Consider the following 17,652-nt stretch of genomic DNA (forward strand, 5'->3'; position numbering starts at 1 on the left):
TGGCACCGTGCCAATCAGAAAGCTGCTGATGACAGCATAATATGCTAGGGGTGGCCTTAATTACTTAATAGTAGGACCTCCAACCCCCAGGGACAGGAAGCCCCACCTTAGAGAACTGCTGGCCAATCAGATTGGCCATTAGTCTGAGCCGTGCCAGAACACAGTGGCGATCACTGTTGGGACTACGTGGAGTCCCGAGAAGATGTCTTCCAGACTTAAACTAAGTTCGGGAATTTTGGGTGGGCATATTTTCATGATTCCAGCAAGAGGAGGAAGAGGTGTGGGGCTGGTTGTGTTAGAGAGGCCAGGAAGGAGGCACAAAGTAGAGCTTCCACCTTGAGGGGTTGCCCCTAAAGGAGGTATCCCCTTTGCGCCTGCCTTTAGCCCAAGCTGTCAAAACTGCTTGGCTGGCCCCTTCCTTCTGCGTTCCCCAGCCAACATAATTTAGTGGTGGAGGCAGATTGAGGCCCTTAAGTAGCTGCTTATTGCCCACCAAGGGCCTCAGTAGCCCTGAGGCAAGAGGGTTGCCTGATGCTTCACCCACCCCCCCATGTGATAATAACCCTGATGGGTTGGGGGTGGGCGGGAAAGCAGTAGGCTGGCCACCCACTTTATTTTCCATGCCTCCCTGCGTTCAGAAACACCGCCAAGGGCGTCGGGGGGGGTGGGGGGGGGGGTGCGCGCAGGACATAAAATTCACCCCTGTATTCTGTCCAAAATATGAAAGGGGACAATAGGGAGAGAGGGCAGTGGCTGGGATCAGGAAAGTGGTAGCGGCAATCAGGTGGCCAGTCAAGGTCATAATCGGGGTAGGGATACTCCTGCTCCATATTTAGGTAAATATATCTTGAGAAGTAGGAAACCGAACTAAAGTATATGGTTGGTGCAGAAGGACCCTTGAGATAATGACTCACTTTGCTGATCATGGCTGTTAAGTCTCATGATTTTACAGTGATATACAAAAATGTGAGGCATACAACTTGATAAACCTCATTTTACTGTTAAATTCAAAATAAAAAAATACTTTTTAAAAATGTTAATTAAATTATAATTAAATTAGATTTAGCTACTCTGTCCAGGTTTGAACTGTGTGGAGGTAGATGATCAAAACCAGGCTTGTGATAACAATACTACTATTGGTTATAATGCCCTGGGTCAGGGAAATGAAAATAAAGGCCAGAGCCCCTGCTCCTAATCATGATACAGCATATTGCTATAAGTGGAGGACAGCTGAAGACAGGCCTGAGACGTTGTAATATCCTGCACAGTCAGAAAGGCAGCTGGCATTCACTGCTAAGGGTCATCCAGGGAAGAGGTATCAGAGGTCAAATAGTTCTGCTAGAACCGTGGACCTGCAGTGAGAGAGGCAATGGCTTCAAGATAGGGAGCAGGGAGATAACAGAAGAAAGCTACAGAGAAAAACTGATTTAAAAGAAAATAAATTCCACAAATGGCAGATAAGGGAATTCAAATTTAAGCAGTCCCAAGCACTCTGGAGGCAGTATGGCTAGGGAATCATTCATCACACCAATAAACACAATGTGAAGAAAATTGCTGCCTCTGCATATCCAATCTATTCTATTTAGAGAACTCATCATCTGACATAATACTGAACCGTTCTGGCAAAATCCATTTCCTGGTCTGGATAATGGATACAATGACTTAAAATAAAACAAACAAGGCAACAGGTATCCTATTAATGCTTATTTACACAGAGAGCGCGGTATTTACTTGGGGCCACAAAGGGAGCAGGGTTCATGGGGAGGATTTCCGGACTGGGAATACTGCATTAAGGGTTTCCCGGACATCCTGCAAGATTAAATTACAGGATGTTGTTTGCATATTTTCATTAGCTTTCCCACCTGACAGCTAGTCTGAATGGCAGAATGGCTGCTTGTCGTGTGGACAAGCAGCCGAAACACAGGTGACAGGTAAGTCGTTGGGGGGTGATTGGAGATTGTAGGGAATTTGGAGAATGGGGCAGGGGTGGGCTGAAGAGATCATGAGAGGCAATTACAGGTCACAGATCAGAGGGAAGCCTGTCAGGCCTGAATGAAACACTTGCTCCTCCTGGCCCACAAGTAATGGTGTAAATGCAATTAACTTATAGATTGGACTCTTCTTGCCTCCTTTTACCTGTAGTCATTTCTGAACCTTGGGGAAACCCAGCTGACATTAGTTAAAAGTAAAATGCAGGAATGCCTCCTTAAAATATTTCAGTGATGGACCCTACTGCTGAGATTGGCCTGCCCCAACACCCCTCTGTTAAAACTGGAAGAGGGTGGGTTGGAATTGGGGTGAGGTTTGGTTTGAAATTTAACTAAGTTTTACTTCCCATCTGACCTAAACTCACCTTTTCTTAGGGTTAAAACTACTGTCAGCAGACAGTGTGCTAATAAATTCAAGCAAGCACACTGGGGGAATTCTGAAGCAAGTGGGTGTGCTGTTACGGGAAACTGGAAAAAGGAAGTCTTACTCAGAACAAGCAAATTCAAATTTATTTGTTAATATTTCCAAGCCAATCTCGGATGAGCTTTGAAAATTTCACTTCAGTAATCAATTTATTCAGAAGCCTTCAAATCAGCCAAACCCCTTTACAACACTCCTTTTAGAGTTTTGCAAACTGAAACAAGTATAGACAGCACAAAACACAAGCATAATCAAAGCAACAGCCAAAAGAAATCAGCCAGTAACAAACCTGCTGCTGTTCAGTTGTGCAAGATTAAGAAAGGGTATTCGCTGGAGCATTGAGCTCCAAAATGGCATAGCTGGCACCAAGCCACAGTTGCACACTGATTGATGTCATGATGTGCTTGTTTCTAAGAGCTCAACCTCTAAAAATGACTAATAAAAATAATTCCATAAAGCAAGACACATGGGAATCTAGGTGACTTCCTTGAACTTTTGTGCTCTACTTTTTGCCTTGAATTTAATCCTAGAACCAGAAAATTCTGCCCCCAAATTGAAAGTATGTCTGCTAAGGAGTAACTGTCTGAGTGATCAATATGGCTGCTATTGCGATTCATCCCAAATGTGTGCGTGTGTCACTGGAGGCATTTTGGAGCTCTTGTTGCACTCATAGCACCCAAAGACCTGGTTCAATTTTTCTTCCAGGGATCCTGACTTTTACAAGGGATAAAATGCAGGTCCCAAACCCAGAATTACTGGCAGTGAGACATGCTCAGCAACTTTACCACAAGCAGTCTCCTCATTGGTTGCCTATGGGTTCGCTGTCCAATTTAGGAAGGCAGGCATGCTTTTGATAGCGCTGGCCAAATCAGAGGGCTGACAGCTCTGAAGCCTCAGCAATGCCAAGTGGTCACTGCTGAGGAATGCAGGAGACCTTGGGAGGTGGGCCAGGTAAGAAAAAAGGAAAATTTTAAAATCACCATGTGGAGTAACAGAGGGCAAGCTCCTCCGTGGAGGCTATTGGGCCTTTGGGTTCTGCCTTCCCTTCCCGCGGACCCTTCTTTAGCCCAGGAGACCTTCCCTCCTGGCTGCTGCTGAGAGGCTGTCTCCATTTAGATGGTGGCATTCCCACAGACTGGGGTTTCTCGCCACTATCGGCAAAATGCCAATGGCAACATAAGTTGGCCCTTTATAAAAATAAATCGGCTGCCCGATTCCTTAGGGCAAGCAGCCTCTCTGCATCCAGTCCTGCCTTGGTAAAATGCACCGTCAGCAGGATTTTTTTTATTTGTTTATGGGATGTGGGTGTCACTGGCTAGGCCAATATTTATTATCCCTAATTGCCTTTGAGAAGGTGGAGGTAAGCTGCCTTCTTGAACTGCTACAGTCCATGTGGTGTAGGTACACATACAGTGCTATTAGGGAGGGAGTTCCAGGATTTCGACCCAGCGGCAGTGAAGGAATGGTGATATATTTCCAAGTCAGGATGGTGAGTGGCTTGGAGTGAAACTTCCAGGTGGTGGTGTTCCCATATGTCTGCTGTCCTTGTTCTTCTAGATGGTAGTGGTTGTGGGTTTGGAAGGTGCTGTCTAAGGAGCCTTGTTGAGTTCCTGCAGTGCATCCTATCCATGGGTGGATGTTTTCTGTGCCCATTGGCGGCGGGCATGTTTGGCGGTGTGTGCGGACAACATGGCAAGAAGCCAGCCAAAAATCGGTTTCACAATATTGTGAAACCAGTTTGTAATTGTCTGCTCTGCCCATCAATGGCGGGCCGCGTTTTACGCCGTTGGACGTCGGAAACTTAATTATAATACGTCTGCATGACATTATAAACCCAGCTCGCCAAAATCACCCCACCACGTCAAATTTACCACCCAAGGCAGCGGGAAGACACTCTGACGCACAACACGTCTTGACAAGCGTGACCTGCAGAAGTTGGGACTTACGTCAGGGCCTTGCTCACATCATGGGCATCTGAGGAGCAGAAGATGTTGGAGCCTGACAACAACAGAACCCTGGAGGAATGTCCATCACATACTGGGTGGATTCTAATGGACATGGCTCCGCCGCGAAGCAGCTCACAGAAGTCACCGTTGAGGTTCTGCTCAGTGTCTTGGCCATTGTCTGCAACCATGAGGGGGTGGAGAAGAAGGTCCAGCTGTGTTTGGGAGAGGATGATGTACCAAGGGGTGGGAGAGGAAGGTCTAGGTTCGACTGGAAGAGGAAGATGTGTCGGGGAGGGGTTTGTGAGGTGGGAAAACAAAGGTATCGGGAGATGAGGTTGGGAGGGAGGGTGTATAGAGGGAGGAAGGTGTAACGGGGGAGAATACGGCAACTGGGGATGTAGGTGTAAGGGGGCAGGGATGGTGTAAGGGAAGGAGTTGGAGGGGGAAGGAGTCCTGGGAGGGGAAGGAGTTCAGAGGGAAGAAGGAGTCCTGAGAGGGGAAGAAGTTCCAAGGAGGGAAGGGAGGGGTCTGTGGAGTCGATGAATGCCTCCTGAGGAGCGAGCTGAAGGTGGGCATGGTCTGAGGGAATGGTGAGAATGACCAAGGGCAGAGTGAGGCAGTAGGATGGGAGGGTGAGGGTGCAACAGTATCAATAGAGGGGATGGCGATTGATGCTGGTGACTCAGAGGTAGACACGGACCCTGTGTGTGAGAAGGAGGAGGTTGGGGAGGTTATTATGGATGGGGGTGGGATTTTCGGGAAGGTAGGAAGTGCATGTTCATCTGGACATCCCTGAGAAAAAGGGTTGTGACTGGTAGGTGATGGTGGGCAGGTGGCCAGAGTGTCAACTGTGATGGGGGAAAGGAAATGGGTCACTGGGGGAGGGGAAAGGGCGGGGTCCTGAAGTAAAACTATACCACTACCATGCTTGTTAAGTCAAAAGTGAAATGAGACTCGTGGTGGGCGAGAACAGGTGCTGCATGGGAGTGTGATCAGTGTGTGGGCGGAGATACAGGTCAGCTCAGATGGACAACTGAAAGTGAACCCCAGCAGGCAGCATTGAAAATGTTCAGGACAGTGGGATGCGTGTGATGTGGGACGGATCCGCATGCATGAGAGAATGCTTGCACGAAGCTCTGCTACATACATACTTCTCCCTCCAGAATCACTCATGGTCCGACTGTGTGGGATGGGATACAGGCGGCTGACTCACGATGGCTGTAAATGAAGCTGAAGCACCATTACACATTATTCAATAAAAGTGAACATATTTTCAGATTGTAAAGTGGCAAAATGTGTTCAGCCATGCAACGAATTGTGATCAGAATTTCTTAACTTTTCAATGTCTTAGACTTTTCAGTTATGCCCTGACATCCGCAGCAGGGGTGGAGACAGCCTGTGCAAGGTTGGCCCTGTGGCCTCTGATGACTTTGGCATGGGTCCTCTGGACAGCCAAAGCCTTAGGGGTCCCGGCTTGCTTTGGTTGTCCTCCTGTGAGCCAATTGCTCCCTCTGTAGTGACAGAGGATGAGGTTACAGGCAAAGGAGACTCTGAGGGTGAGGACAGCCTCTGAGATTCCTGAGTGGTGTCCAGCTGTCACTCCTCTTCCCATCGGGTGCCTGAGGGCTCCAGCCTGACTCTTTGAGAGGAAGGAGCACCTTCTGCTGGACCAGGGTCTCCATGGCGTCCACCATCCTTCTAATGGAGACCTTCATATGCGCACATGTGGGCACCACTTCATCAGAGAGCAGGCGGATGCACTCCTCTGACTTGTGTGCCACTCTGTTGTGGGCTTCTAGCAGCTCTGTGTGATGTTCCCCCGCCTTCTGCTGACTCCTCACGATGAGTTCAAGATTGAATCCAGAGACCCGTCACCTGATTCGGATCTCGCAAGTGCCTCTTTCCCAGCAGTCCTCAAAGTGCCAGGGAGCTCAGCTGAACTTGTCTCCTCCTGCTGTGAACATAGGTCCATGTGGTGACCACACAATTACGAACCCGAGCCTGCTCTAGATTTAGGTTCCATCGAGATGTGTGTTTCTGCGCTGGTGAAGGGTCTGCATAAGCACTGTGACAGCGCTTCTCCTCACAACATTAAGAATTATTTAGATGAGCACTTGAAACGCCATAGCATTCAGGGCTATGGACCTAGTACTGGAAAATGGGATTAGAATAGATAGGTGCTTGATGGCTGGCACAGACATGATGACCGAAGGGCCTGTTTCTGTGCTGTATAACTCTATGACTATAACTCTATGACTCTTCCAGGCTGCTTATTTCCAGCTCTTCAATGGGGGAGGCGGCCTCTTGGCTGGAGATAAGGACGTGGATGGAGCTGAGGGAACTGGCTGGCTAAGGGTGTCAGTCACTTGGCAGAGCTCCCTGTGAACCAAAGAGACAATTAGTGCATGGCAGCAGAGTGAGCACTCATTTGCATTGAGAGAGGGATGATGTGGTGCAGGAACCTCACATGGATGTGTGCTGCTGACCTCACCATTGCTGCAGGCATGGTCTACATCCTCACCAGTCAGCGCGATGGTCTGCTTCTCAAAGCGAGTGAGGGGCCTAATGCGGGCCATTCCACCCCCGGTCTGGGACCTCTCCCTGCTGCTTTGAGCCAGATTCTCCTGCAAAAAAAGTATGGAGAGAGTGTGACACGTGGGACTGTATGGAATGTTTATGTGGTGAGCAGAGCCATGGATGGGATGAGGATGCGAGCTCCAGAGGATATGAGCCTGATGGAGATGGAGGGTGTTTGAGAGTGATGCTGCCGCTTGAGATGTGAGATGCTTGTGGATGTGTGATGGGTTTGTGAGTGTGTGAGTTGAGAGTGATGAGAAGAGTGACTTAACCTGGCGGAACGGATGAGATCATTCATCCTCTTGCGGCACTGGATGGCTGTCTTCTTTTGCAGGGCATTGGTGCTGACCACCGTTGCCATCGCCTCCCAAGCCAGATTGGTGACCTTCCTTGCTGGTCTTCCCCCAGAGTGGGGGTAGAAGATATCTTGGCGAGTCTCCACGGCGTCCAAAAGGCACTCGAGGGTTGAATCTTAAACCAGAAGCTGCAGTCTCCTTACCTTTTGGGGCCATGTCTCCTTTGCAGCAATCCTGGCCGGATGCACTGAGAGGTGTGTGCACGGCTGCACTTCAAGTATGGTGCCCGGCGTGACGAAGTGGCGAGGTGATGGCATGGTAGGCAAATGAGAGCCTGTCCGCCATTGAAACGGCGTGTTTCCTGGGAATGTATGATTAATGAGGCAGCTAGAAAAGCAGCCATTGCGGCCGGCAGTTAAAACTGGGACGATTCCGCCCACTGCTGCCACTGTGCACCGGTGGTGGATGGAGTGTATGTTTGTGGATGGGGTGCCAATCAAGTGGGCTGCTTTGTCCTGGATGGTGTCAAGCTTCTTGAGTGTTGTTGGAGCTGCACTAATCTAGGCCAATGGAGAGTATTCCATCACACTCCTGACTTGTGCCTTGTAGATGGTGGACAATCTTTGGGGAGTCAGGAGGTGAGTTACTCGCCGCAGGGTTCCTAGCTTCTGACCTGCTCTTGTAGCCACAGTATTTATATGGCTAGTCCAGTTCAGTTTCTGGTCAATGGTAACCCCCAGGATGTTGATAATGGGGGATTCAGTGATGGTAATGCCATTGAATGTCAAAGGGCTCTGGTTAGATTCTCTCTTGTTGGAGATGGTCATTGCCTGGCAATTGTGTGGCGTGAATGTTACTTGCAAATGGTCAGCCCGAGCTTGAATATTGTCCTGGCCTTGCTGCATTTGAACATGGATGCTTCAGTATCTGCTATTCTGTGTGGCCTCAGTTATTAGATATGTTACTTGGTAAGTCAGGACACTATGGGCTGGATGTTCCCACCATATTGGCAAAAATTGATAAGAAATGGGGTAGTGAGGCCTACCACTATGTCCTTGCCTCTGTTGTTACTGCCAGGAGTCTTGCTACTCCTCTCCCCTGCCCCCAGCAGGAACGTTTGCCAACTCCCCCTTGACTACCTGCTTACTTAAATAATGACAGGGTTGTGGGGTCCTGGTTCAGGCCCAAATCCCTGCTTCACATTTTTACTACCCCAACTCCAGGGATCTCCATGAGAGGGATGGCAGTAGACACTGTGATCATCCAATTCTTTGAAGTTTTGGAGGGAGAGGACCTGGCAATAGCTACCTCTCACACTCTTCAGCCTCCCTATCTTGCCTGATAGGCCAATAGCTCACTTGGTCTCTTCCCATAATTCTGCAAGTCTCTTTTCTTCTCTTTACATCTTCCTGTTCCTCTTAAGGGTGCTGTACTGCTACCTGATTTCCCTCAACATGGTGATGGGCTCCCTCTGTATTGTCTGGGATCCATTGGGTGCCCGCCTTACATAGTTAGTGAACTCCCCAATCCAGAATAAGGTATCAAGATCACTACAGTGTTTACCTCTGTTAGCAACCCTGGCCTGGCAGCAAGTTCAGCCTTTCAGACATATGAACAACAGAGACGCATTCCAATGTTTAGGGTAGTTAATAGGTGTAGAAAATATAAACAAGGTGTACATTCTTAAGAAATTATGAGAACTCTAATGAAGGGTCATATCCAAAACGTTAACCAACTTATCCTTTCAAACACTAATTGACCAGTTCTGTACTTCCAGCATTTTTCACTTTTATTTGAGATTTCCAACATTTTTGGCTTTTCTCGTTCTCTGTACGTTGTTGATGCAACACAAGAAAACTGTTCGCCTGTAGTGCTCTTCAGGGTTCTACTAATTTATCCATGTAATCGTAAATGTTTGCAGCTAATTGCAATATGGATGGCCTTTCTGTCCTTTACTCTGGAAAACTGAGAGAGAATCAAGTTGAGTGAAAGAAGATGAGGTCTTTTCCGATTGAAACAGACTTCCATTACTGCCTGGTCATCTCAAATTCCATATTTTCAACTCTGAGAAGTCTGTGCATAATAATATCACAATAAGGAAACCTCATGGCACACTCTTGCCTTCCTCTAAACAAACCTTTGTCACAAGGTTACATGTCTCTTGACTCTACCCGCCCTGATTACCAGAAGATTTAATCAATCCCTAGCTGGGCTACTTGACAGAGCATTTCATTGAGGCATTTGCAGAGGAGAAACATAAGATGCAAAAATAGCTAAAAGAGCATTAAATGCTGCCATTATACTGCAGGAGTCCCAACTAACCTGGTTATATTGCTAAATTCATAGTGGAATAAATCTGATTAAGGCTTGTCCAACCTGCAGAAATCTTAGAGAATTAAACCCCCAACCCTATTGTTATATTAATATGAAAATTCAGTTCTCTGGCTATGGGATTCATAAGACCATAATCAATACAGTCTGTAAGGATGTTAGTGTGATCTGGCATCAGCACCTGAACAACTTTCTGAATGAATCAATTCTTCCTGCAGCATATATGCATGAATGACCGAAACAAATATAGCAGGTCAATGACAAAAAGGCAGCAACATTTGGATTGATTTTAATTTCTGTCCAGAAATGCAGCAAATGAGCAGCATTAGGCAGGCTCAACCAGTGTTAAGGGCTGGGCCTTATTAACATACCATTTGCAACCAGGATGTCGGCAGGAAGATCAGCCTGGTCGCTAAAATCAGGTGGCAAGAGACTGCCACTGGGATTCAGAGGAGCAGTCCTTCGCACAAGATAAATGGACCGAGGTTTGACAAGAGACAGAATTTGGGGGTGTTGAAACCTGGGAGAGAAATGCTAAAAATTTCCTTGTGGGGCCACAAATACAATTTTTAAAAAAACTTACCTTGCTGCATCTTTTCTAGCCCTGGCTGCTGTTCCCACAGGGAATCCATTCCTGCTTCCTTGCTCTGGCCTCAGGTTAAAGTAGCAGTTTGGGACCTGATATATTATTGGAGCTTGATTTGCATATTTAAGGAGGACCTCAACACTGCAATCAGCCAGACCAGGGTGAGAAAGGAGTCGTCAAGTCCCTGCAATATTTTAATTGCCCCTTCACCTAGACCAGGATGGAGGGCGGTGCAGGGGTGGGGAAAGTTAAAATCAAGATTATTGTTTCAGTACTTTTTCAGCTTGTTCCATTTCCATAAATGATTTAGGCTTGAATGTAGGAGGGTTGATCAGTAAATTCACAGATGACATGAAAATTGGTGGGGTGATAAATAGTGAGGAGGATAGCCTTAGATTACAGGGGGATATAAACGGGCTGGTCAGATGGGCTGACCAGTGGCAAATGGAATTTAATCCAGTTAAGTGTGAAATGATGCATTTGGGCAGGACAAACAAGGCACGGGAATGCACGGTGAATGGTAGGACCCTGGGAAGTACCGAGGATCAGAGGGACCTTGGTATGCATGTCCACCGATCCCTTAAGGTAGAGGGACAGGTAGATAAAGTGGTTAAGAAGGCATATGGGATACTTGCCTTTATTAGCCGAGGCATAGGATATAAGAGCAGGGAGGTTATGGCGGAACTATATAAAACACTAGTTAGGCCATAGCTGGAGTATTGCGTGCAGTTCTGGAATCCGCATTCTAGGAAGGATGTGATTTCACTAGAGTGCAGTGGAGATTTACCAAGATGTTGCTGGGCTGGAGAGTTTTAGTTATGAGGAGAGATTGGATAGACTCGGGTTAAATTCCCTGCAGCAGAGGAGATTGAGGGGAGACATGATTGAGGCATATAAAATTATGAGGGGCACAAATAGGGTAGACAGGAAGGAACTTTTCCCCTTGGTGGAGGGATCAATAACCAGGGGGCATAGATTTAAGGTAAGGGACAGAGGGTTTAGAGGGGATGTGCAGAAGAATTTTTTCACCCAGAGGGTGGTGGGAATCTGGAACTCACTGCCTGAAAGGGTGGTAGAGGCAGAAACCCTCATAACATTGAAGAAGTATTTGGATGTGCACTTTTGATGCCATGGCATACAAGGCTATGAGCCTAGTACTGGAAAATGGGATTAGAAGAGTTAGGTACTTGTTTGACTGGTGCAGAAGCGATGGGACTTTTTCTGTGCTGCAGACCTCTATGACTCTGTGACTTGTACTAATTATTGCTATTAGTATTTACATTAAACAGTGACTACATTTTGGAAGTACTGTGAAGTGCTTTGGGAAATCCTGAGGTTATGAAATATGCTACATAAATGCAAATTCTTTCTTCTATGCAATGATAAAATATTTTACAGTGATAACTTGCATTTAGTGAATTGCATTATTGGCTGGAGCAGAAGCTCATCTCACTAAGATTTATTCCTTCCTTCACCATGTGATTAAATGTTGCACTACGTGACTTCAGAAAGATCAGAAGCAATGTTGGATACTTTAAATTTAGGAATCTATGATAAAGATGTGCCTTCAAGGACATTTACAGTCTTGTGTCTTGCTAAATGTCCTTATGTTAGAGCTAAGCAAAGAGACTCATGGGCAGAATTCTAGCATTTTCACAATAATGTGGTTTATGTGGTGCTTGAAGAATGTTGTCACTATTCCAAAATTCCTGTATCCTATTACAGGCAGCACAGAATTTTACTATGTACCTGAAGAACAGAGCAAGAACTTTTTTTTTTGCAAAAATATACTTTATTCATAAATCTTCAAAAACATTTCGAACCATTTCAAAATCTCCATCACAACAGTACAATCAGGTTCAACTTTTACAACATGTATCGGTACAAACAATGAATATTACAATCATTGGCAGACATTCATTTTGAGCTGTACATCCGAGGGGCTCTAAACAGTTCCCAGTCCCTCAGTGCACTGTAGCAGAAAGGTCTTAGACAGCGACCCTTCCCCATTGCGCCTTTGCGGCGGCTGCCCCAAGCTTAACTATGTCCCACAGCACGTAGCCCTGGACCTTGGAATGTGCCAGTCTACAACACTCGGTCGGGGACAACTCTTTGCGCTGGAAGACCAACAAGTTTCGGGCAGACCAAAGAGCGTCTTTCACCGAGTTGATGATCCTCCAGCTGCAGTTGATGTTTGTCTCGGGGAACAGCCCGTAGAGCACAGAGTCCTGTGTCACAGAACTACTCAGGATGAACCTCGACAGAAACCACTGCATCTCTCTCCAGACCTTTTTTGCAAAGGCACAATCTACAAGGAGGTGAACAACGGTCTCTTCCCCGCCACAGCCACCTCGAGGACAACGTGCAGAGCAAGAACAATCAAAGTAAAATGTATCTATACCAATGAATGGTGTTAATAGCTTTTGGCCTCACCCTAGCTTTAGCCTGGCAATGCACATTAGGCTACCCTACCGTCACAAATATGATGCAGTGGCACCGGTTCCTCTTGCAGCTGTCAAAAAAGTGATCAGCAGCATGCTTATACTGGAATGAGTGAGTCTGAGCATTAGTAAGATCAGGGACAAGCCTTATCTTAGATGGGCCTTATGACCAAATGAGCATTTCAATTTGTTCATAGCTGTGAAGGAAGCCGGAAAATGCAGATGCATCATGGTGTTATAAATCCCAAAGACATGATCAAGATTTTACTGGTAAGTACTTTTGTTGCATTATCAGGAGTTTATATTTACATGTATGTTCTATGCATTTTGATTACACAGTGCTTGTGGAAGAGCCAATTCATTAAGATGTCTTGAGTATGCATATAAACCATGCAAGTTTAAAGGCTGAAGCAATTTGTTTTAGGTATGTAACAGTGGTTGGATAAGGAGAACTAGTTTGTTTGCAGTCTTCTTAGTTGGGGTTGTTATACTTGCCTGCCTACTGGTTGGTCCCTATTGATTGGTTGATTTCTTCTTTTGGGAGGTGGTTTAGGTGTTTAGGATAGGGGGAAGAGCAGGGAAGGTTTTTTTTAGGAAGAGTAAGTCTCCATAAATAGGCCTCTGATCTTTGAGATTTCTCCAGCTCCAGATAGGTGCTGAATATCACATGGATTAAGCTGACTCAGTGTGCTCTAGTGACATCTGCTATATGGAGAACTGCACTTTACCAGAATGGGGAGGATTAAAATCTACATTAATGCAGAGAGAGCTATGTCAGCTAAATATTGGCGAAGGGGGGGTTGCAGGGTGAGGACCTTGGTCTTCAGTGAGTATGGCCAGTAAATATTGAAATGGGTTCTCCAGAATTGCGAGGGTGAGTATGTTCCTTGTGGGTATCACAGCCTGATTACAGCATGCTGTGGTCAGTTCTGTTAGCTACAGTACCAAATGGACCCCTGCTATCAAAAAAGTAGCAACTCTGTTGTGCATTTCCTGCCATGTTACCAGGCATTAAACGGTTCCTTAGTAAAATTAAGCCCTTCTCATGATCCTGTGAGAGGGCTCTGATTTTTAAGGATTTTTCGCAGATGGCTACGTCCTCGGAGAAACCACTTTTTACCCGCACAAATATAAATAATTACTTTCGGTGTAGAGACTTATTTAACTTATGGAGGCACCACTTTAAATTAAAAATTCAGGAAAATTTGTTACCAGTTGTTAAATCCTTTGTTTGGTTGGCTGATACCAACCCAATTCCTGCATCCTTACATCGAGTTAGAATTAAAATGAAACCAGTTACTACTCTGCACCTTCCAGCATTTCTTTCAATTGCAACTCAGGGAGCCGGGTGAGGATCGAGTTGCTGACTCTCTGACTACTGATCAAGAATTGGCTAAAGAAAACAGCTTCACTGTTGCTTTTTTCAAATTGAGTTCAGCCCCTGACCACATCCCATAAAACAGTACTCATCACTTTTAAATATGTAAGTATGCTAGTATCATTAAAGGCACAGCACACATTAAACGACTAACTGGAGGAGGAAGCTGCACAAGTATCCATATCCTCAATGATGGGGGAGCCCAGCACATCAGTGCAAAAGACATGGCTGAAGCATCTGCAGCCATCATCAGCCAGAAATGCCGAGTGGATGATCCATCTCTGCTCCCTCCTGAGGTCCCCAGCATTCCAGGTGCCAGTCTTCAGCCAATTTGATTCACTCCATATGATATCAAGAATGGCTGAAGGCACTAGATACTGCAAAGACTATGGGTCCTGACAACATTCCAGTAATAGCGCTGAAGACTTATGCTCCAGAACTAACTGCGCTCCTGCTGTTTCAGTACAGCAACAATGCTGGCATCTGCCCGGTAATGGAGAAAATTGCCTAGGTATGTCCTGTCAACAAAAGCAGGACAAATCCAATCCAGCCATTACTGTCCTTTCAGACTACTCTCTATCATTAGCAAAGCGATGGGCAGTGTCTTTGACAGTGCTATCAAGCAGCACTTACTCAGCAGTAACCTGTTCACTGACACTCAGTTTGGATTTCACCAGGGCCACCCATCTCCTGGCTTCATTAAAGACTTGGCCCAAACATGGACAAAAGAACTGAACTCCAGGTGTGAGGTGAACAGAGGTGAGATGAGATTGACTGTCCTTGACACGAAGGCAGCATGGCATCAAGGAGCCCTAGCAAAACTGAAGTCAATGGGAATCAGGGGGAAAACTTTCTGCTGTTTGGAGTCCTTCCTAGCACAAAGGAAGATGGATAGAGATTAATTAAACCGCAAATGAGGTTTATAAACCAGCTGTCAACCTATATTGGTTTCTGTTTGAAAAATATAGCTACACAGGATTTTTATACCAAATATCTTGAGTTTTAAGCATTTGTCTCCTGATTTATGAGACAATGGGGTTAGCCTTTCTGCATTTCAATAACCAATATGTTTTAAATTCTGAAGTTGTTAACTGAAAGTTGGATCATGCTGCTCCAGTGGATAAACATAACTTTGGCTGGAATAAAATAGTAGTTAGGCCCAGATTTAAGAACAATCCTAGTAACAAATCCACTCCATGTGTTGATTTCTCAGCATTTATTTAAATTGGACAAAATCCCTGGTATAGATAAAAAGCAATTTGTTTATTCAAAGCACATTGGCAAAGACCTGAAAGGAAGGATCTCCCAATAAATTGATGATTATTGGACTTTCTAGGTTTTTCCATTGAAAAGCATGTGAGTTAGAAGCATCATATTTCAATTATCTCTGAAATTAAAATGTGACAACGAAAAGTTAATTGAAACATAGAAACTAGGAGCAAGAGTAGGCCATTTGGCCCTTTGAGCCTGCTTCACCGTTCAATATGATCTTGGCTGATCCTCTATCTCAATGCCATATTCTAGCTTTCTCTCCATACTCCTTGATGCCCCTAATATCCAAAAATTTACCAATTTATTTCTTGAAAATAGTCAGTGACCCGGCCTCCACAGCCTTCTGTGGTAGAGAATTCCACAGGTTGACCACCCTCTGAGTGGAGAAATCTTTCTTCATCTCAGTCCTATATGGCCTGCCTTGTATCTTGAGACAGTGGCCCCTGGTTCTAGACTCCCCAACCATGGGAAACATCCTCCCTGCATCTAGCCTGTCTAGCCCTGTTAGAATGTTATACATTTCAAACAGATCTCCTCCCATTCTTCTAAACCCTAATGAGTACAGGCCCAGTCGAACCAAGCTTTCCTCATACGATAGTCCTGCCGTCCCTGTATCAGCCTAGTGAACCTTCGCTGCACTCCCTCTGGCAAATATACCCTTTCTTAGGTAGGGGGGCCAAAACTGCATGCAATACTCCAGTTGTGGTCTCACCAAGGCTCTGTTTCACTGCAGTAAGGCATCTGTACTTCTGAACTCAAATCCTCTTGCAATCAAGGCCAACATACCATTTGCCTTCCTAATTGCTTGCTGCACCTGCCTGTTTACTTTCATTGACTGGTGTACAAGGACATCCAGATCCCTTTATACATCCACATTTCCCAATATATCAACATTTAAATAACACTCTGCCTTTCTATTTTTCACACCGAAGCATATAACTTCATATTTATGCATGTTACACTGCATCTGCTATGTGTTTGCCCACACACACAACTTGTCTAAATCACCCTGAGGCCTCCTTGCATCCTCCACACAACTCACAACCCTGCCCAGTTTTGTGTCATCAGCAAACTTGGAAATATTGCATTTGGTTCCCTCATCCAAGTCATTTATATATATTGTGAATAGCTGGGGCCCAAGCACTGATCCCTGCGGTACACCACTAGTCACCGCCTGCCACCCAGAAAAGACCCATTTATTCCCACTCTCTGTTTCCGGTCTGTCAACCAATTCTCAATCCATGCCAGTATATCACCCCCAATCCCATGTGCTTTCGTTTTGCCCACCAGCCTCTTACGTGGGACCTTATCAAAAATTATAAATGAGAACAGTTTTTCACAAAAACATAGTCCTCAAAATTGGATTTGTTCTTATTAGGAACCATATAAGACCATAAGACATTGGAGTAGATGGAATTTTCTTTTAGTTTTCTCTGAATTGATTTTACTTTTATGTTGTAAGGAAGAGGAAGAGTATGGATTTCAATTAGTTATTTCGTTTGAAGACAACTTATAATTATCCATCAAATTCTAATTTCACCCTATTTACCTTTCCTTGAATTCCCAACTACCTGAGTGAGTTTGGAGAATATGTGCATTTTTGAGATTCCAGCAAATTTCAGTTAATATCATATATTAAACACAGCTTTTTAGAATGCTCAGAACACTGTGTCCCAGAACATTTTTATTGCTTTCTGATGTGATCCTCGCCTAAGCATGTGCACTTGATGGAGCTGTGAATGATTGTGACCAACCTGTGTTATTATTAAATGTTTGAAGCAGGAAACAACTCTTGAGGCCCCAGGAACTAATGATTTCAAATTCACTTCCTGTGCAAGCAAAACATAGAAAATCAAATGATTACAAAATATGCCTCATGTTGATATTAAATATTTTTTCTAAAAATGGACTTCAGTTTTGCAGAAAGTAAACTTATCAATTTTTTGAAAAGTTAGTAAGGATAATCTGCAGTAAAGCTTGTTTAAAATTTGAAATTTCTTCTGAAATAAGCGTGGTAATGTTTGTAAATGAGTACTCTAATGTATTCATGTATATTCTTCCACCTACTATTTTAATGACAAGGGTAACTAAATTAAAGTAACCAGGCTAGGCTAAAGGTGGCCTGGACTTTTTGGGTAGTAAAGGTGAATTTTCATTGTAGGGGGTCAGAATTTGCAGTGCAAATCAGATACTTTAGTTACACATCTAAAATACGGAACTGCAGTGAAAAGGATGCAAGCAATAGGGCAATGAGGAAAAAATCTGATTATCCAAATACTGCTATTTAAGCCTGAATTGCAACTATTTAACTAAAGGTTGCAGAAGAATGTAAGTTACTCATATGATTTCCCAAACCAAGTTCATAGCCTTTATATTTCCATTAAATTTCTTTGTGACATCAGCTCTGTTTAAAGTG

The 17,652-nt window shown here is 44.9% G+C and overlaps 1 long non-coding RNA gene across 2 annotated transcripts in view; it reads left to right on the top strand.

Annotated features, from left to right (window-relative positions):
* LOC121288796 overlaps positions 1-11,953 on the top strand; it is an 88,877-nt gene extending 76,924 nt beyond the window's left edge. For both annotated transcript variants that reach the window (XR_005945453.1, XR_005945454.1), the window contains one exon: positions 11,871-11,953. This is a non-coding gene — a long non-coding RNA (uncharacterized LOC121288796). The remainder of the gene's footprint in view (positions 1-11,870) is intronic.
* Positions 11,954-17,652: the final 5,699 nt, after the last annotated feature.

The sequence above is a fragment of the Carcharodon carcharias genome, chromosome 16 (assembly GCF_017639515.1).
Source record: "Carcharodon carcharias isolate sCarCar2 chromosome 16, sCarCar2.pri, whole genome shotgun sequence".
NCBI classification, from domain to species: Eukaryota; Metazoa; Chordata; class Chondrichthyes; order Lamniformes; family Lamnidae; genus Carcharodon; species Carcharodon carcharias.